This window comes from Schistocerca serialis, chromosome 5 (assembly GCF_023864345.2).
Source record: "Schistocerca serialis cubense isolate TAMUIC-IGC-003099 chromosome 5, iqSchSeri2.2, whole genome shotgun sequence".
Lineage (NCBI taxonomy): Eukaryota > Metazoa > Arthropoda > Insecta > Orthoptera > Acrididae > Schistocerca > Schistocerca serialis.
This window is the reverse complement of record NC_064642.1, coordinates 388,678,847-388,697,455: the sequence shown is the minus strand read 5'-3', so window position 1 is coordinate 388,697,455 and position 18,609 is coordinate 388,678,847.

The following is an 18,609-nucleotide window of genomic DNA, read 5'->3' as shown; positions in this document are numbered from 1 at the left end:
TATTGAATCTAGAACAGACAGGAAATGTTCCATGTCGTTCTCTGGTACGTGTATTAGTTTCTCTTTGATATGAATGGGTAAATGTGATTTTAGGAGTCTTATTATGTCTCTTGGTGAGATAGGCTCATCCCAGTAGCGCGTCTTGTTTATATACTTCTCGAAATACCGTCTCAGATTCCCAAGACGGGGTGAGTACGGTTCGGGATTGTATACTTCTTTTCTTAGCCGCTCTTGTATACAAGGCGACCAGTATTTCGACAAAAACGCCCTTTCGAACTGTTCATACGTCATGCAGCTGTCTGCTACTTCCGTAGCCTGAGTGTATGACATTACGTATTGAATTTTCTGTGCTTCGTCCCACACACTAGGCAAGATATTTTTAAAGCTTTTTATGAATACCACTGGGTGTACTGACTTCCGTTCTACGTTTGGTACTGCCTATTTTTGATCAAACTTTCTTCAACCAATATTTTTGGACTATACTGGTTTGCTCCTGGGACATAGGCTGTGTGCTCCGAACCGAAGGTACAGCTCTTCGCATTATCGCCTAAAGATTCACCATTGTTGCGTCGCGTATAAGTTTGTGCGTTGCCAAAAACATTGGCTGTTGGCGACATAGTTTCATGTTCAAGATGTTTGCTGCTCTGTGCTAAACCCTTTTCCAAGTTGGATATCCGTTTGGTAATATTCACTTGCCACTGCAGAATATCCTCCTTGAGTATTTATTTGATGGTTTGCACATCGTTCTGTACTTGACTATTTACTGCGGTACTGAACGATTCGGAATCTCTATCTGCCATGGCTGCTTGTACCTTAGAATTAATATTTTTGTCGATCTCGTTCTCCTTTGCTTCCAGCCATGAGTTGAATTCGGTTTCAAGTTTAGTCGCTTGTTCGTTCCACTTCTGCTCTACAAGCTGTGTGGAATCTATTTCTAGCTTTTCTAATCGGTTGCCCAAGACACCTATCTCGTCTACAATGTTAGTGTTTGCTACTTGCAGGTTGTTGACCTGTACAGTCAACTCCTGCACGGCCTTAGATATCGACTCATAATTTTGTTTCATACAGGCAATCTCTTTTTTCATAATTTCTAACGATTGCACAAGTTGCTGGTCCCGTTCAGCTTGCTGGCGATCCCGCTCAGCCTGCTGGGCAAGAAAATTTTCTGTTAACTGGCGATCTCGCTCAGCTAACTGGCGATCCCGCTCAGCTTGCTGTGCGAGAAAGATCTCAATTTTTTCGTCCTTTTCAGCTTGTTGTTGCGCAAAATTTGACTGGTAATCCAGCAAGCGCTCTAATATCGCCTGAAGTGAATACCCACCAGGCAGATTACCACTCTCTGGTTCCTGCTTTTCTGGGGTTGGTGCAATTTCTTTATCTACATCTCCTTGAGCACTGGTGGGAGGTGGCATCACTTCCTGTGCCCCTGCCCCCACATTTTCGCGTGGTATATCCTCAAAGAGAGTACTTGTACTGCTTAATGCACCCGTTTCTACATTTCCTGCACATTTCCTGGCTGTTTCTCAGTATCCACATTGCTCGGACGTTGACTACGCAATTTAACCATATTCATAAATTACCTACTCGAACACAAAATCTGACAGTTTTGCCACTTGCACACAAAATATGTTAATTTATCTACAATACAATGCACACTAAAGATTACTATCTACACTCAACTTAGCCCTTTCATAAATACTAATGTCAAACTACGCACACCAGTAGCGATATGAGATCACTTCACTGGAGTTAAGCTTCTACAAACAGGACAGCTACACTGTAGTCTTACCTTTAGTTTATCTGATTTCGGGTTTCGGCTGCCCCCGGATTTTGTAGTCGTTACAGTTTCTCAGTACTATCAGGATCGTTTCCTCTGACTCGCTTGCAGTGGTGCGTTTTTTCATGAAAGAGTGTTTGTACATTCATTAATACATGGCACTAATCATGAGACACATACATACATTTATCACTAAATACATACATGTATATAACAATAGACACTGAAAGAAAACACATAAAACAGTTATTATTTTCGTGGCCACTGCAAATTCGAGCCCAGCGTTTTTGGGCGACAGTTTCGCTTCTGTCTCTCTTCTATTTGTTTTGTTTTTACTATTACTCGCGTATCAACTAATGTATGAGATAAAATATGTTACTACGAAAAGAGACCCGAAATACCTTTTAGTGATCCTGTGCTATGCCTTTCTTTGGATCATTAATTTTCAACAAATCAAAATATATTATGTTCTTATTGTTCTGGATCTGGCTTTCTATTAAAGGAACATTTTTTCGTTACTGTAACTCGCCATAAAGTTCAACATATCTTCCTTACTTTATAGTTGTTAAAAAAGTTAATGAAAATTACTTCGTTATCAATACTGATGTTACAGTACGCAATGATTGTTCAACATCATAATTTTGCAGTGGATTTTTGTTAACAATAAAACAACAGTAAGTACCACGACTAACACGAGAACATGAGACTATTATCGGAGAAAAAACATGTTTTTACTATAAGGTAGCCAGACCAGAACTACGCACAGCAAGATTTCTTTTATGTTATGAAAGTAACTTATCTTTTTGCACTCTTGGTAATATATTATCAGCAGCCCGCATCAACCTGTAAAACACATCATAAAATCTGCTGCACTGCTCTGCAATTCCGAAAGCTGAAAGAAATAATTTTACTTCACTATTACCTGCCCGCTTCTTTGCGGTATGATAGATTTTATGTAATGCAATTTGAATGCGCCGCGGCAACGGCTCGTTCGTTCGTAGCGCAGCTCTGCACCACGGATAATATTTAAATAACTGAAAATGTCTTAAAGGGATTGGATAAAATACCAGGCAAGCTTATTACAAATCATAATGCAAGGTTCCACTAAGTAACTCTATTCAAAACATTTAAACAATTCAATTAATTACACACCTTTCCAAAACTTTACTTAATGGCGTCCCTCTTACAAACTTGACAAAAGAATGCTACGCTAGCGTACAATATAACGTCACAGGCTATCCTACTCACGTAACTCCAAGAAGACGACAGAGAAATTAATGTTCGTTCTGTATTATTTATACTAGCCACATATTCTCATCTTTGTTTGATATTTAATAAGTATCGTCTGTGGCGGTTTCAGTACTCGCCGACACAGATATTATCTAAAATAAATAAAAAAAACAGTACATAATTTTATACAAGAACAAAACATGATACACAATGTTTTCTGTTTATTACATAATATGTCTTTTGCTAAGAGACGTTACAAGGACTTGCGTTGGGTGTGGGGAGATAATGGTGAAAAGTGATACAGCTTTGTACCACTTCTGCACAATAAATAATATTTAAAAAAATATTTAAGGTTTTCATTTGACTCACCCTCGTAACAGCATCACTCGCGAAAAGCCTCGTGGGACTTCCGACGTTATCCACTAGGTCATTTATATTTATTGTCAAAGGTATTAGCTCTGTGTCTCTCCCTTGTGGTACGCCGGAAGTTACAGCTGCTCCGATGTTCTGTTCGTTCGTAATTTGGCGGCATTGCGGAACTGCAGCAAACGCCTTCTGAAGTCAAGGGACGCAGAATCAACCTACATCTAGCTAAACAGCGTCCGAACAGGCCTCGGAAAGCCCTACGGTACTGATGGACCGCCGTATCATCCTCAGTGTATAGGCGTCACCATTTGCGGATATGGAGGGGCATGGGGTCAGCACACCACTCTCCCGGCCATTGTCGGTTTACGAGACCAGAGCCGCTACTTCTCAATCAAGTAGCTCATCAACTTGCCTCAAAAGGGCCGAGTGCACCCCGGTTGCCAACAGCGCTCGGCAGACAGGACGGTCACCCATCCAAGTTCTAGCCAAGACCAGCAGCACTTAACTTCAATGATCTGAAGAGGTGTTTCCACTGCGACAAGGCCGTTGGCTGATATCAGTCTGGGCGCCGGTCTTTATAGTGCTTTCTGAGACTCTTGGACGAACTAAGCATAGTTTCACGTGTTTGCGGAATCGATGTTCATTCCCTAATCTGATTAAGAGGACTGCTAGGTTGGTCCCTTTAAATTTGATGTGGACGATTCAGTTTTCGCTTCACTTCGGAATCCTGCCCGAGATTGTGCTCCATCTCTAAAGACCTCGATGGAATATTAAATGCCGATGTTCGTTCCTTTCCGTATCTTAGCCCTTTGCAGTTCTTTTTGAGGAAAATAACAAGGTGTAAAAAAAATAGGCTTTGTATCACAATATTCTTCGTTTAAGGATTTCTCAACTGCTATGAAATTTCGCAGATGAAAAGTAGCAGTACTAACCACACAGCAAGATACTCTCCATTTTGCGTAGTACCTCTTTTTGAAAAAGTTTTTGTGATGAGCAGAATCATTTTAAAAACGTTAAAAAGCTTACATTCTGAAGCACAGCTTATATACATCAGAAAGCTAGGAGTCTGACACCTTAACGTCACATACCAGTGTCGCGAAACATGTGACTGAGAAATATTTTTTGTAATGCGTAGAATCATTTTGAAAAGGTTAAAAAGTTCACATTTCGAGGTAAAGCTTATATACATCAGAGAAATGCTGTAAATACATTTCCATACGCCTCCATGTTCTGCTTGGCATATTTTTCAGCATGTCCGTTGTTACAGTGCGAAATGCATCCTCAACAGCATTGCGCAGTTCTTTGATCGTCGCATAACGATGTGCAGATACATGATCCTTAATGGCTCCCCATAACGAATTGTCAGATGTGGTGAAGTAAGGAATTCTTGGTGACCATTTCAGGGCAGCTAGTGTTATTGGTGAACCACGACCTAGCCACGTGCTAGAAAGTGTTCATTTTGGAACTTGCGCCCTACAAGAGGGTGGGGAGGAGGGGCTCCATCTTGCTGCAACCGTATGCGTTATATGAGGCCCAATTCGTGTTTGTAACATGTATAAATATTTGCGCCATTCACAGTCCCTTGAAAAAAGTACTGCCCACGCACATGTGATATCATCGCTGCCCATATCATTACGTGAGGCGGGTTCCTTTCCACCTCTACTGTCCAGTGAGGACTCTCTTTTGCCAAACGGCAATATTTCTAGCACGTGAGCTGCGACAAATATCAGATTATTCTGAAAATATACCTTTGGCACGGTACAGTGCATTTGGAAATTGGGTTAACAAAGCACGGCATGCTAAACCGCGCTCTTTCCGGTCTGTGTCTAATTCGTTTAAGGGGCTCAGGAACGCCCTATACTTGCAATGTTAAAATAACGCTTATAAATTACATCTTTCCTCACAAAGTATTTGAGGTAGGAAGTTGAACTTTGTACAGATTATTTATTGGAATATGGGCTACAACTTAACACAGGGATTTTACAAAATTTTAGTTCAGTTATTAAAGATGATTTTTTTCAATTGTAATGAAAATTCACAACATTTTTTTGCAATTTTTTATTTATATATTCAAAAATATACAGTTTTTTGGAAAAAGGCTGTGTTAAATTATGCAGAAGGTACTGTGTAACATTTACTGAAAGTTTGAAACAAATATGTTTGGAAGATTCTTAGAAAACATGTAATTAGTATGAGAAAATAAAAGTTTTGGGAATCGAGCGACAAAGATTGGATTAACTTTTTAGTGCATTCCAGGTCCATAGGATGGATTATCTTCATCCTCTGCAAACTCCTCCTCCAGCTTCCTCTTGTTCCTCCTCCTATTTACTGTTGCTTGTATTTCTAGACTCTTTACAGCCCTGTCTGCAGCCCGAAGGCGTTCCTTGTCTAAAGCAAGCATCGCTCGTTGTTGTGTTCGTAGATTTTGCTACCATTTTCTTCAATTGCAGTTACTGCAACACTGTTCCATAAGGTGGTCATGTATGAACACTTATCACATTTCAGTTGTATTTCACTAGCAAGTCCTACGTGCTTTATTATGGAGAGTTCCAGACCAACTTCACTACAATGAATACATCTTTCACAGTTTGAAAAAATTCCTTTGAGAACCGACATATCAAATATTTCATTCACATCCGATTCACCCATAAAACATTCATAGTTTTCACTCATTGAACCAAGCTTCTTCTGTGAAGTATTTTCTTTCCCACTTTGTTTGCTATGGGCAGGTGTACTTGAGAGGTTAGGTTCACTCACTTGGTTATCGTCTTCATTGTTTACAGTAATAACACATACCTTTGGCTTTCCAACATTTCTCCTTTTCTTAAAAGCCTTCAGAGGATTTCTAATAACTTTACTTTTACTCATTATTATACTTCAACAAAACAGAGACTCAAGAAACAGAATTAATTACGAATATTTTCGAAATAACGACAGAGTAAATAAACATGAAACAATCGACAATCACACCAGCGATATATATTGAACCATCACAGGTTAGCCACAACACATACTTTATCTCACATCACTAAAATGTACCTGATGAACACGGACGTTAATAATAACACCATTTGACAGCAGTTTAACAGCGCCACAGTGGGTCACGCCCATGTAGAACACATTTCAAAAAAAATTTAAAAATAGTTGTAGTCTTCGGAATTGAATAAATTATATATTATTAAAAGATTCAGAAAACGCAAAAAAGTAAAAATTAAACTTTTCATGATTTTGAGCCTTTCCGGAGCCCCTTAAGAACGTCGGTCGAAAAGGTCTGACGTTGAGATCTTTTTTTCATGTAATCTCACACTGTATACCGAGCTCCGAAACACGTTTACGTATCGACTTCATAGGAGATCGTGAAATCGAAGCAAAAACTCAGGCACACGTTTCTTCTCCTGTCCTCTTCCCTCCACTGCACGGCCTGCCTTTAACACTGTAAAAACAGAAGCATATCCTTCCAGGACCAGAAACGTTGCTTTTCACGAAGGAACCTTATAAAATCTTTCCTAGAATGCTCCCATGATCTGTGTCATTGTCTGCACTCGTGCACCCTGACGCTTGACACTAAGTGCTCTTCAGTCGTGTAACAATGACCGCTCACATCTGCCATGGCTACAAATTAAGACTCGACTGCAACTGCGGAAACATGTAAACACGCAATCCAACAACTGGTATCAACAATTGACAAGAAGTAACATACCTACCACCAGCATTATAGGATTTGATACTAAACAAGGGTTCAGGGTTACGAGGACTTCTCGCCCAGCCTGTACATCTACTAAACGGTAGTAGAGATGGGCAAAGTCGTCCATCCTTGGGAACTAGTTAACTGGTGATCGCTCTTTTTTGGAGACCGTTCATTTTTAACCGTTCACTGTTTATTGTACTTGGTATATGGTTCTCATGAAAAGTTGAAAATTAGTAGCATAGGCGCTGCAGTCTGGTCGCAGGTTCGAATTCTGCCTCGTGCATGGATGTGTGTGATGTCCTTAGGTTAGTTAGGTTTAATTAGTTCTAAGTTCTAGGCGACTGATGACCTGAGAAGTTGAGTTAATTACCTAGATCTTCTCTCCTATTGCGACTTTATCTTCCTCTACTCTTAGGTGACCACCTGCCCCTTTTCCCTTTCCATTTCTTGGTATTCAAGAAAGTCATCACTGCACGACCCTGATATGCTGCCTCGTGACGATCTACCGCGATTCTTATTTGTTCCGCATTCAATTGGACTCCCTACATTATATTTCCGTATCTGTTGTGCTACGAAGCGGTTGTAAGTCGGTCTGCCTTCCATAACAATGAACATTTTTAGTAGCATAGGTGACTGAAGATGGAGGGCGCCAAGGCAAGGGTGTGAGGCACTAGTCTCTCATGTGGAGTATAGAGTTTTATTCATAATACAACTCTCACACACTCGAAATTTTCATGATTCTGCACAACATCTCGTTTAGCCAACTGTAGCGTTGTGTGGCTGATCGCAGTGAAGGTGGCGCACGAAAAACCGGCCGCGAGTACAGATTTCTCACCAATTACGCACGATTTGTTGACCGCTACGAGCAGAATAGATAAACATGTAATAATTATGCAGTGAACAAATAACAAATAAGCTAATGCCAATAACTTCCAAACAATAGATGACGACTGGTAAGCTACAATGAGCAGTCTAGTACTAGGGACCGATTTTTCGTACGCCACCCTGCACCACTGAAATAATATTTTAGGAGTTATCATATTCTCTTTACAAAAGTGACACCATGCACTCGATGACTAAGCGCGGGCTTCATTCGGTTGTAAGCCGGTCTGCCTTCCATAACAATAAACATGCTCTTTTACCTTGGATCAAAAGAAGACGTAAAATGGCCACTCGTGTGTGCCGTGCCGACGTCCTTTGCATGTGTAATAACAAAAAATCTTTCTACTGCTGTTTATTGAAATGGTGAAGTAAGCTGATACGCCGTTTTGTTACCTGAAAAGATATATGTATTACATACCACCTAATTTTCATATAGTTCACGTAACTTTAAAATACATTTTAATTACCGGTTGTGGACTCTGAATAGAATACGCAAATATGCAGAAGTTCAGAGTTAAAAAAAGATTTTGAAACAGATCCAGAATGGGCGTGCGAAGCGAACGAAACGAACAACAACAACTCGGTACTGAACTGTGAGCAGTCGGCAGTGGAACTGCGACGAGTGGCCACACGAAGAAGACGAATCCGACCGGGCGTGACGGAGACCGTGACGGACCGGAACAGGACCGAGGCTAGAACGAGACCGGCCGACGTGCCGTTGCGGGAACGAGACCGAGCGTTCCCCTTTCCCGGGAACTATAAGTAGAAAGCAATGACAGAAGTGAACGACGAAAGACCGTTCCTTAGGATTCGTTCCTCGCTCGTTCCGCTCATCTTGATGAACCATTCCTTTGGACCCGTTAGTTCGCGAACGACCTATCTCTAAACAGTAGGCCAGCTGCAGGAATTGAATAAAGTACATTATGATGGCCTCTATTTTTATTAAAATTTTAGATCATGTATAAGTCAATGGTGACTACACGTGCAAATTTACTAAATAAGTTACTCTGAATGACTGAACCAAAAACTTTAATGTATCTCTAGCACACATTTAGATTAGAAAGAAGCGAAGAACAATAATACGCCCCTTCTGTTAATGAGAAACGAGGTTTCTTCCCCTCGGTGTTCCTCATCACTGAAAAAATGACGGAACATTATTGTGTTCGTCCTTTACTGGGGTACGTTGCTAAATTTCATTTCCAGGCAGTGCATGACGAGTGTGGCTGTCATTCTTCATGTGTGAGACTGCAGGATACCCAGGTATTTGGTACTGCTTCGGTGAGCTGCAGCCTGGCAGCCCTGAATCATGTAGCTTTCAGCAATGACTCTGCATGACTGTCGGCACGTGCAATCAAGACCACAGACCTGAGAAATCTTCCCGCAAGCTCTGAACCTTCTCGCTTCCGGTATAGCAGCAAAGTGAACGCCAGTAGGAGTACAACTGCGTATGCTCTCTCCCCTCGCACTCTGTGGAAATTTCTCTGGGAGTTCAAATGGTTCAAATGGCTCTAAGCACTATGTGACTTAACATCTGAGGTCATCAGTCCCCTAGACTTAGAACTACTTGAACCTAACTAACCTAAGGACATCACACACATCCAGGATTCGAACCTGCGACCGTAGCAGCAGCGCGGTTCCGGACTGAAGCGCCTAGAACCGCTCGACCACCGCGGCCGGGTCTCTGGGCGTATCTTTATGTTAGATTCGTTAAATCGCCTTTCACATTATTTGTAAACTCCGTCTTTTCCCATATCAAAAATCACACGCACTTGCTAGAAAAACGTGCCCTTTAAAAGAATTCCAGAGCAACGCTTAGTTTGTCCATATCTTTCCTAGAACCTGCAACCTACATGTCCTGTTGAATTAACAACTAGTAAGTAGACTGTTTAGGTTTTTATATTGGTAACGCCACGTAGCGCTCTGTATGAAAATCACTGACTGCGCTGTGTGCAGTCTGTGGCTGGTTTGCATTGTTGTTGGCTATTGTAGTGTTGGGCTGTTGGCTGTTAACAGCGCGTAGCGTTGCGCAGTTGGAGGTGAGCCGCCAGCAGTGGTGGATGTGGGGAAATGCGATGGCGCATTTTTGAGAGCGAATGATCTGGACGTGTGTCCTTAGAAACAGTACATTTGTAAGAATGGATGTCATGAACTGCTGTGTATATATTATCATTTTTGAACACTAAATCTTTCATTTGCTAACTATGCCTATCAGTAGTTAGTGCCTTCAGTAGTTTGAATCTTTTATTTAGCTGGCAGTAGTGGCGCTCGCTGTATTGCAGTACTTCGAGTAACGAAGATTTTTCTGAGGTAAGTGATTTGTGAAACGTATAGGTTAATGTTAGTCAGGGCCATTCTTTTGTAGGGATTACTAAAAGTCAGATCGCGTTCCGCCAAAAATATTGTGTGTCAGTTTAAGCACAGTCTTGTATAATTTTTCTAAGGGGACGTTGCAAACTCTACAAACTGTTGGTCCTCAAACAGACCTTTGGTGCTCCATCCATCAAGCATATCACTGATGAACTGCAAACGAACAAATGAGAGAACTGTCCCACATCGAAAGTGGCACTCGAAGAGATTTACGTATGGCATCATTTACTGTAGAGACACTTTAGGCGCGTCCATATCAACATCAAGTGAATCTTTAGCAGGGATTTGGGTTTGATAAGTGAATTTTAGGATTTTAGTTCTGGTATAAGACCTTACCAATTTTAATGCGTGGACATTCACTGGACGTGTTTTTATTTGAAAGTACAGACCCAAGTTCAGACTTCGCTCTTATATAGTATTCTCCGTACTTTGCACTATTCACTTAAGTATCTGCAACACTTTCAGTTTTCATGTAGTAACCAGTTCTTGGATAGCCTAACGCTATTTCTGCTAGAGCAACAGCGCCCATACTTGTGTAACATCACAATAGGTGTCGTTACTTGATTTAAAAAATGAGTGATGCAACTAATAAATCTCAGCCCCAACAACCGCAAGCCTGTAGAAGCAATATGGGTCTACAATTTCTTTTTTTCATTCTTATGTGCACGTCCTGTGTCCTGATTTCCGTTTTTCACTCTTCCTGAAAGTGTGTATTCAAGTGTGAATGATTTGAATGCAATAGCAGTTACACCAGAGAAGTAGTGGGTTTCTTAATCTTCTACCAACCTAAACGATGTCGGTGGAAGGCAGAGAGCAGAAACAGGAGGGCCTGGCCAAATATGAGTAAAGCAAAACGTTTTCCTAGCAGACGTTGGTCATGGGCCTCCCCCACCACCTCATGCGGTTCGGAGAGAGCTCCGCGCGACGGTTACAGGTTGAGTTGTTCTGAAGACAGGTAAGCGACCAAACGTTCCCTCAGAACTTCTGTGTCGAACAAAGGACAAAAGGTATTTGAATCTGTTAATAATAATTTGTTAATCTCAACAATTTCTTCTCCTAGCCACTTTTTTAAATACCATTTAGGTTCTGGTTACAATTTATGATTCAGTTAATCAGTGTCATAATAGTGTGATTTCCATTAGGCGCGACCACGCGGTCTATAGATTCAAAGCACAGCCCAAGCCTTAAAAGTTACTGTCTGCCATTTTATTTTATTTGTGCGGGACATTTTAAATTATCAATAAAACTGTACCGAGCGTATATTCGGCGAGATTAACTGATTTGATTCCAAGCGCCTCACGCAACGATATGCAGCCACCAAAATCCTGCTCGATGCCAGCCACGAGGTGCATACAGTTCTTCCCACTAATAAATGCTGTCGACATTTTCTTTGCCGTGTGAATTAGTGCATGTGAATGTCTGTGTTACAAACTAGAGCAGTGACCACGTGCTCCACAGATTTTCCCACCTCACAAGACTCTACAGATTAAGGCTAACGTGGCTTGTTATTCTCGTATGAGAAAGCATTAGGATCGTATATAAATGTACCAGGAATGTTTTGTCCATCTATTGGATACAAAAAGATTACTGTTAACATGCGAAATATTAGTAAAAAATATATATTTTATAATTTGAAGCTATTTCCATGATGGTTAATTTATTTTCAGTACATCTGAAAATAGTGTCACAGTGGTAGTATTGATGATTACGCTCCTAAAATCCAAAGTGCTTGGCTCAAGTTTAGCTAACGGTACGTAGCTTTCTCTTACTGCCCAACAGAATAACATAGCGTTATCCGTTGCGACCGTAATAAATTCAACAGTGAAGGAATTGTTCCTAAAATTTAGATGGCCCTAAATGTATTTCAAAACTATTCAGAGAAGACTACGTCGCCAAAGAAAAATAAGAGCGAATGTGGACAGGATGTGTCATCATAGCAGACTGAAACAAAAGAAAGAATAATAATCAAAAGACGCTCCTGCTAGCGAAAGTAAGTAACCCTCAATAGGCTGCCACTGGTGGCAGTGGTGAGCTACACTTGGTAATTTTGTACTGTTTTCTCTGCGTTGGGGATTCGCGAGCTAGCCTAATGACTACGAAATCTTACAGACACAACTAGTATGGGACTTGGCTCTGTGACCTATTGAGCCGGATATTTCTTACAAAAAGACTGTAAGACATAAAAAAACTGTGCACCACGAATGGACCATTCGAATGGGACGGAAATCGGTATATGTGACGTACATGTACAGACGAACAAATGATTACAATTTCAGAATAATTTGGTAATTATTCAAGAGAAAGAGCTTCACAAATTCAGCTTGTCAATAACGCGTTGCTTCACATGTGGGCCTTATGCAAGTAGTTATTGGGCTTGGCATGGACAGACAGAGTTGCTAGATGTCCTCCTGAGAGATATGGTGCCAAATTATTTCCGACTGGTGCGTTAGATATCAAAATAATGATATGGTAGGAGAGCCTTGCAAATTATGCTCCGGGAGAGACACGGCGACGACCTTGCTATCGATGTGTGCAGGCGGCATTATCTGTAAACGCAAGATGACTTGCCATGAAGAGCAACAAAACGGGCTGTAGAGGATGGTCGACATACCGCTGTGCTGTAAGGATCCCGCAGATGAAAGCCAAAGATATCCTTCCATGAAAGGAAATGACATCTCAGACCACCACTCCTGGTTGGCGGGCCGTATGGCGGCCACAGTCAGATTTGTACTTCACTGTTGTCAGCGGCGTCTTCAGACACGTATTCGGGCAGTCATCGAGGATCAATTCAAAGCGGGACTCGTCACTCAAGACAATTCTACTCCAGTCAAGGACATTCCAGGCCCAAGTGAGGATCTGGAGAAGCCCCCGGACAGCCATACGGCCCGACAACCAGCAGTGATAGTCTGGAGTGCCATTTTTCCATAGCAGGACCCCTTTTGTTGTCATCCGCTGTACCCATACAGCACAGTAGTACGTCGACAATATTCTACACCCTGTTCTGTTGTCCTACATGGCAAGCCATTCTGGGTTTTCATTTCAGCACGATTATGCTCACCGTACACTGCGAGAGTTTCTACTGCTTGTCTCCATGCTTGCCAAACCTTACCTTGGCCAGCAACGTCGCCGGATCACTCCCCAACTGAGAAAGTTTGGAGCATTATGGACAGAGTCCTCCAACCATCTCGTGATTTTGACGACCTAACGAGCCAATTTGACAGAATTTGGAACGCTATCCCATAGGACATCCAACAACTCTGTCAATCGGTGCCATGCGAAATAATTTTTTGGATATTGGCCAGAGGTGGACTAACGCCTTATTGACTTGCTCAATTTGTGAAGCTCTTTCTCTTGAATAAATCACCAAATTTTTCTAAAGTAATGAAACTTCTATATTTAAACGAGTGCGTCTGTACTTAAATTGCTGAATGACTGAGAATATGAAACTTCTACGTTATTTGATTCTGAAACAGCTGAATAAAACTGAACGTACTGAGCCTACTTTCTCTTTACTTTTTCTTATCGTGTTAACACTGACCCACAATATTCTAGCACAACGTCATCTGACTGCTCAAAATAATTACAACCTGACTTCAAATAACTTATACATTTCATTAATTACTTACCTCACTAAAATCATCATTACGCGAACTACTGCAGTACAGCGAGCCTCAATACTGCCAGCTAAATAAAAGATTCTAACTACTAAAGACCCTAACTACAAATAGGCATGTTGTTAGCAAAGGAAAGATTTTGTTGCAAACCAAATAATGTATTTTTTATCTTAATAATGTGACATCGAGTTCAAACACGAATATAAATCGTCATTGACATCCAGTACAAAGATATATAATCATGAATAATTTTCAAGATCCAAGTCGGATACTTCCAGATCGTTAGCCTACGATAACACTTCCGACCTCTACCCTCCATCAATGCTAACTTCTCACATTTAACATCCATCACTGCTGGCTGTTCACCTCCAGCTGCCCAACAGTGCTTCCATCACTGCTGGCGACTAACTTCCAACTGCCCAAAACTACAGGCAATTAACTTCCAACAGCGAGTCCAACCAGCCGCAAAGTCTCTTACACAGAAAGCGCAGTCAGAGATCCAATGGAAAGCGCTACACAGCGCTGCCAACACACACTTACAATAGTAATCATCTGTTAGTATGTAGATTTATGTCAGATCTACCGATTTCCTTCCCATTCGGATAATACCTTTGTGAACAGGCCATTTTTTTATCTCAGAGTGTATTTAGATGTTCCAGGAAATGTGGTTCCCATATTTCTGACTAAATATTCAGTAAAAAATTTAAATAAGGACGGCAAAACTACGTGATTTAGTAATTTATCACCTATTAGACTTAATCCTTTCGTTTCCTATGACTCCTTATTTTGGATCAACTGAGACGGTCCTGTATGTCTTGAAGGCACATTTTATTGTGCACTTTAGCACAGTTGCACTATTTCCCATCTCGTCGCAAATTATAGGAAGCGAAAGGTTATATACAACTCGTACCGAAACTAGACCGTAGTTGTAAGTGCTGAAAACTATCAAACGGAAGCAGCAGATAAGAAGGGAATAAGATAGGACAGCCCTCTGTACACTATATTGGAAAATTTGTACATGACGCTAACAGAAAAGTACTAACAACGGAAGAAGTAAAGAAGATATAATATATAAATGTTGCCAGTAACAAAGAAAGCTTTTCTGAAAAATACAAATATATTAGAAAGTCTTTTCTCAAACTCTTTCTCTGCAGCGCTGCCTGATAGGGAAGTCATAGGTGAACAACAAATAACTTTGATTTCAAACACTTAAAATCTGTAAACTACAGAGAATAATAATTCTCTGCTTTGAGACTGTAATTATTATCTACATAATGAAATAATAAAAAACGTTTTTTCTGTTGGTGGCAGCAGTACTCACAAACTTTTGCCTTGGAAGTAACTTCAGTTTGGAGTATATCTGGCTATAACACATAGTTAATTAAAAAGTTTGGTTTATGGATGCATTTAAGTAAACACTTGACGATAAGATATCAATCTTGAAATACTCAGTGGAACATGTAAATACATATTTAAAATAGAATTTGATTGTTCTATGGTCTACTAAATATAAGATACAATAACTTTTATAGGTTCACGATTAAATCGAATCAAAAAAGCACGGGCTTTTAAATTCTATGTTTAATAAAATGAAAATAAAATATGTGAAGAAAACTTAGCAGAGAAGATCAAAAATGGAAAAATGGAATATTCAAGAAAAATTGAACATTGTGATCAATTTAAACAAAAAATAAAGGAAATAGCAAGAATAATTAGGGTTGGAGACAGCAAATTTGCACAAATCGAGGAAAACGTTTCAAAAAATATTACCTATTGTTTTTTATCAGACCTTTAAGAATAGACTGAAGGGATACTAAACCCCAAGTACTTGTTTCGTAAATAACCTGTCTTAAGCAACACTGAAAATTTTGGTCAGCTTCTTAATTGTTCAGAACCATTCCGTAAGCTGCACTCCCCCAAAAACTCATTAAAATCTAGAAATGGATTTACCAGGGACTGTCACAGAAATTACAGAAATTTTGAAATGTACCAAAAATTAGTTACAATTAATCTTTGAATAAATCTGGAAAGCACAAAAAAATCTCAGGTGAGAGGAAGGTAGGCATGATATATTCACTAAATGAAGAAGACAATAAACAAGACGTTAACAATTACAGAGATATTTGTTTGGAACAAATAGCAGACAAAATATTTTCAACGTTTTACTAAACAGAGCAGAAATAACACTGAAGGTGTATATGAAGGTGTTTTTAGGAAGAGCAGTTCGTTTTCTGAACAAATATTAATTCTGAATCAATCATTCGCCACAGATTACTGAATTCGAAAGATACTGTAGTAATATGTGCTCATTTCCAAAACGCCTTTGATTCCGTTGTCGGATAAACTATAGAGTAAATAATCTGAAAATTTGTTGTAAAGCGTAAATTAGCAAATTCAATTCGTGAAACACTTAGGGACATGGTTTCTGAACAGAAATTTACGGGAAAAATATCTCAGCCCTTCGAAATAAGCACAGATATATAGTAAGATCATGGCCTATCCCCGTTTCTTCTTAATTTTGTTCTAGAAAAAAAATTGAGAATTTGAAATGAAAAACTGAATGAACATAATACTTCACCAATAAAGTTACGAAGAGAAAACAAAAATTTGGGAATAGACTGTATCGCCTCTGCAGTTGACTACCCTCTACTTCCTGAAAATGTAACACTTACTGAAACACAAATTAATACTTCACAAGAAAAGGCCAGTAGGACCAGCTTAACAATTTCTGCATTAAAGAAATTACAAGCATTAAAATTGCAAAGAAATTTCTGAAAACAAATATTCGTCAAACTGCAAAGATTAAAAATTTATTTATCTTGCGGAGATAATACAAGAAAACGGTTTGAACAAGCTGGTATAGATGAAAGGATACACAACAGGAGAAGGGTATATGGTGTAACTAGAGACTTTAACAGCAAAAAATGCCTGTTTAAAACGCAAAAACAAGGCATTACAGTACAGTACTGAAACCACAGTGTCTATCTGCAGGTGAATGCTTTGCAATAAACTACAATTTTAAGTTATAAGTGCTAGAAAGGCGAATCATTAGGAAAATAGGTTGACGAAAAGCTATGGAAGACAGGGAACTACATAGTAATGATGAAATTTATCGAAAGGTGAAAAAAAGTGTTAGAAGAAATGCGAGAAAGAAGATTTTTTTGGAAGTGTATATCGAATGCAAGACAGAAGATTAACGAAAAAGATCTACAAATATTTTTGGGGTAAGAAGCCAACAGCATGTCGGATCCGTGAGGTAAAAACGTTTCAGAGAAAGTAATATAAAAGCTGAAAAAATAACTGACAGAAAAGCGTTTGGTTCGAAAAGTGCTGAATACGGAAAGATTTTTAATTAGGAGAGTGAAGAAAAATTAATATATATGACATTGTCAGTACAAGATGAAGCAATCGTAAGCAGATAAGCAAATATCCAAATAAAAAAAACATTTTTACATCTTTGTTTTCAACACTTTTCAAAATTTTCAGAAATTGTCTACATACAGTCTCAATCGCACTTGGCATTAAATCTTTTTTCTACAAGTGATGACGCGCTCAACTAACACTTCAGATCCTGTACAGCGTCGTAAACATTTTAAACATTGAAACAGCCATGAAATTATTTTTGTTATAGCCAATAATTTTTGAAAATTTTAATAATTTTTACTGATAGAATTTAAAATTTTTGTAATTTTATATTTGATTATGAAAAAAAATTGATCTAGAGTACCCAGAGGACAAAAAGAAAGAAATTCAGTGAACAGCTGAAAGAGTAATGAAACTAAACAACTACTATAATGAATTCAAGGTGTCACATGGTCCTTCGTTGGCCCATCGGAGAAGAAAGTATAAATAAAAAAGTTTATTAATTATTTTAAGAAAGTTTGGTTTCACAGTTCCGTCTGAGGTTTAAACAACAGTACAGTTCTCTTTTACCTGGGCTTTGTGTGTATTAAATGTGCTTGCATCCTCTAATAGGTCGCGTCAGCAAACTAAATATATTAATTTTCTCTGCCAAAACTAATAAACAAATACTTAATGTACTTATGAAAAGATTAAACAGTGTGTAATGGAAAGAATGACGAGTGGAACTCTTTTCTGCTTCACGTTATGCTTGCTCTCCGACTCCTGCTGTTTGGCCGCAGTTTCATTTAATTCTCTTCTAAACGTTTCGGAGCGTGTTTCTGCTTTCCATTTAAGGTAGGGCACACAAACTTCCATTTAATGCGCAGAAAGTGGACGCAGAAGTTGAACGCACCGCGTTTCTGCTATTTAAATTCAGTACGTTCGCTGTTTCGCCCAACGTCTGTTTTTGTGCTTAAGGAAACGGGAGAGAGCCTGTTTTTAGCATTACACAGTAAACACGTTGCCGAAATAAAGATGCAAATTAGGAATCAGATTTCATGTCGAGAGTGCTGTGTTAACTACGGTACTCTATGGGCAAGCAGGGATAATATCTCTCACAAAGGTCTGGAAAATTACATTCGATACCATTCACAGAAGAATTAACAGATGGAAATCAGCGAGTATTTACAAAATAGAATTTATGGTTATATGAGCCGGCCTGAGTGGCAGTGCGGTTCTAGGCGCTACAGTCTGGAACCGAGCGACCGCTACGGTCGCAGGTTCAAATCCTGCGTCGGGCGTGGATGTGTGTGATGTCCTTAGGTTAGTTAGGTTTACTTAGT